The sequence below is a fragment of the Leishmania donovani genome, chromosome 21 (assembly GCF_000227135.1).
Source record: "Leishmania donovani BPK282A1 complete genome, chromosome 21".
NCBI lineage: Eukaryota > Euglenozoa > Kinetoplastea > Trypanosomatida > Trypanosomatidae > Leishmania > Leishmania donovani.
Window position 1 is genome coordinate 654,382 of NC_018248.1, and position 4,171 is coordinate 658,552.

Consider the following 4,171-nt stretch of genomic DNA (forward strand, 5'->3'; position numbering starts at 1 on the left):
AGTACGGCCAGATGTCCGTGTGGCACTGGGCGAGGATGGCCGCCTGTCGTCTCGTGAGCTCGGCACCCTTGCTCCCCTGGCGTGGGACGGCTGCAGCCAAGTCGCGTTTGTCGTCGCGTGCCGCATCGCGCACCGCGGTGTTTGGGGGGGGGGTATATCGGCCTCTGGCGTCTGAGGCCGGTGATCGAGTCTGTCATCCGTGCAGCTGGCATCGGCTTCCCTGAAACTACCGACACTGCCACCTCCCCGGCGTCGTTGATGTGTTCCACTCTCCCCAAAGCGACCACAGACAGACGGACACGAGACGTGCACGCGACGGGCCCGCAGCGCGCGTGCACGTGTTGAATCACAGACGCGATTCGGTAGGGGGCTGGTCCACATATGCTCATGATCGCAGGTCTCTCCGGCACAGGGCTAGCCCAGACCTGTCCGCCAACACCAAGAGGCGGTAGCGGAGACCATGATATCACGGTGAGGTTGCCGGCACCTTCGGCGGGTGCAGGTGAAACAGAGAAAATTTGATATGGAGACAAGGAGATGGAAAAGAGAGGAAGCTGTGCCTTCCCGCACAAGCCCACGAAGCACGCAATACCGACGAGGAAGCAGGGAGGAGGGTGGCAGAGTAGAAGACACGGACGCACTGAAGCACTTCGCCGATCGGGGCACCGAAACGAAAAAGAAATGCGGCTGAATCACTCGGGAGGGGGGCAAAGAGGGAGAGGCAGGTAGAGCCACATGCACACACACACACACACATTCACACGGCCGCCACAACACAGGCATACAGATACAATATCCAAAAAGATAAAGAAGAAACTGAGCGAGCGAGCGAGACGCCTAAACAGCCACTGGACAGCATGAGGACCCAAACGTGCAAGAGGAACGTAGAAGAGTGAAAGGGGGGGAGGTGAGGGATGAGGGCGCCGGGCGATGAGGTGAGAACAGCGGCACAAAGAGAAGAAGCCCACACAGACACAACAAGGCAGGCGACCGAAAACTCATGATGATCCTGTACGGCGAGTGCGAGCCGTGTGGCGGCGGGGGAGGTAGCTTGAGGTGATCCCTTCGCCTGCTGGGCCGAGGTGTGACAGATCCTGACCTTGATCACATGCGTATACATACATGCACACAGGCACGTCACTCAGACATGGAGCGCGCGTGGAAAGAGCAAAGGGAGAGGAGGGAGAGAGATGCGTGTATAAACGGCAAAGAAAGGAGGGGAGGACAGGACAACCGCCAGAGCAGAACAAAGGAAGGGGAGGGGAGGAAGAGAGGGGCGCGTCATCTCGCTCAGCGGCGGCTAACAGAATGTTGACACGGCAGACGTGCATCAGCAAAAGGGGTACAAGCAACTGGCCCACACATACGCATACACATGCACGTACACACGTATGTATGCATGCATGTGCATATATATATATAGATATATATATGTGTGTATGTATGTGTTGATGTACATCAATCGACTGAACAGACGACAGAGGAGTTAGAGAACATCGACACGACAGAAAGGGAGAGGCTGCCCGGCCGACAGGCACACCTGCAACATGTGAGAGGGGGCGAGATGGCTCTGTGCATGGAAACGAAGGAGCACCAATGTCGAGAAGCAGCACATGGTACAGACGCAAACACAAGAGCACCGATGCAGAGAAGGAAAGAGTCGGAACGCGAAAACATGCTTGCGGTTCCACACGCACACGATTTTCTGGGGCAAGAAGTGGCTAGGGGGCGACATAGCAGGAATAGAGCCCCCCTCTCCCAGGGCGAGGGGTGACACCCAATCATGATCCGAACGGCAGAGCAGAGAGGGCGCCTGGGAGGAGAGGGGGAGAGCAGGGGGTGAGGCGACACACGCTCACTCGCAGACGCCAGCGCATACGTACGCGCGCACACACACACTTACACGCATTGCAAGCATGAGCTTCGACCCGATAAGAAAAAGGACATGAGGGGCAGAGGCCAGCAGAAAGGAAAGCTGGGCACACCCATGAACCCCCTCCTCTCCCTTCATCCACCCACCTGCCCTAAACGGTGATGCTCCACGACGCTACCAATCTGAAAACAAGCGAAGTCGATAAAGGGCTCGGCGCGTGTGCGTGGGTCAAGCAATGCGTGGCTTCTCTCCGTTTCGGAGGCTGATGTCCCCCCTCCTGTCACTGTGCGTGCACGGGTGCGTTAGCATCGGTTGGCATGCATCCACGAGTGTTTGAAGCATGGGCATACTTCTTTCCCTCTCTGCCTTCCTTGACGGTCTCTCGAGATCACCTGCCTTCTCTTCTTGCCGTTGCCGCCTTTCATGTTTGCGGTCCTCATCCTCATCACTTGAGTGGGGGAGAGAGAGCCCTCTGCATGAGGGGGTGAAGAGAGCAGCTTTCATTCCGTCGTAGTGCTCGATCACCCCCTATCTCTCCCTCACCCTCTTCTTTGCGTTAGCTTAGCCAAATGTGTACACGTACAGGTGTAAGAGGGAGACTTATCGTAAACGTGCGCCGGTGTGTGTGTGTGTGCGTGCGGGCGCGAGTGCCCGGGTTTGCTCCTCCCACAAGCCCACCCCCGTTTTCTGTTTTGTTTTCCTGTTTCTGTTTCCTTGTCGGCTTTCACTGTACATGGCGACCGGTGCTGCTCGCGCTCACGCTCGATGCGCGCGCACGCACATGAAAGAGGAAAAAGCGAAGACAGCTGAAGAGACAACACGTATGCGCAAGAGACACTCCATTTTTCTTTTCTTCTTGCTGGGCTCCCGTCTGATCATCTCCACTCTCCCTCCCTCTCTCTATCCCTCAAAACATTCCCAAGGGGCGTGCTCGTGCGTTACGCTCCGTCTGCCTCTGTCTCTCTCTCGAGCAATAGGGAAGCATCCCCACCCTACCCATTCACCCTCGAAAAAAAGTAAGAAGCGAGATTCACCCAACAAAGACACACACACACACACACATGGAGAGAAAGAAGAGGAGGGAGAAGAGGGTCGGGCACAAGAAACGAAGCGAACTACGAAGATGGGCGGGGCAAGCAGCAGCACCACAGAGAGACAAGGAGACACGCAGAGCCACAACAGAGGTTTACGCATTTACCATTCCTCGCTTATCCGTGTCGTTCGTTCCTTCTTAGTAGTTTATTCCGAGAACGAGGACACAAAGCCAAACACAATAACCAACAGCCCCTCCCCACCTTCACCATCACCAAAGGAGGGCAACAGTCGCACACGTCAACGCCTACGAAGCCGGCCGGAGCACCCGGCGAACCACCACCATCACAGGGGAAGCAAGCAACACACCACACAAGCGAAACGCGAACGTGGGAAGAGGGAGAAGGGAGAAGGGAGATGAGAGAAAATGGGGAGAGAAGGCAAGAAGCGAAGCGCGTCCCAAGGACGGAGAGGGATACAAACCACACACATGCACATGCACACAGAGAGAGAGAAAAAAAAGGAAGCAACCGAGAGCGACACGAGCCATCCGTGACGACAGCGTTGCCCGTGTGTGTAAGAGCGCGTGCGGTGGGATGAGCGACGTGAGAGGTGACAGACGTGTGATACGGTTGAGGAGGTGGTAGAGACGAAGACACGGCAGGGTCTGTCGGTGGGTGCACCAGTGTGCACGACACACGTTGTCATCAACAGTCCTGTACGGCAATCTACAGGCACTGGCACTGTTGCCCTCACTCCTCGTTTCCACTCTATCACACACACGCACACGCTGCTAGCGCCTCACCATTCTGCGCACCCAGATGCCCTTAAACTGCGGCGACACGCAGCGATACTGCAGGCGGTCAGGAGGGAGCTGGGAGGAAGGCAATCACACATGCAGAGAGAACGAAGCGGTGGCGAGGGCAGCGAGAGGGACAGAGCTAGAGATTGAAAGAGAAGGTGCCCATGCGAGTGTGAGCTAGCGATCGACGGGGTGCACGACTGGGTGGGGAGGTGGGCAGGGTGTGGAGAGAGAGAATCAGTGCAAAGAAAAAATGGAGTGTCAAGCCTAGAAAAAAACTCAAATGTAAAAGAAGAGAGAGTGCGTACTACACACACACACAGAGACGCACACGTGCACACACAAACACAGAGGAACATAAAAGAGAGATGAACAATAGAAACAAAAAAAAAAACATCCGGGGAGTGGTACATCCGTGAGAAAGTGATGTCATAATAAGAAGCACAGTTTAAAAACGAAAAGGA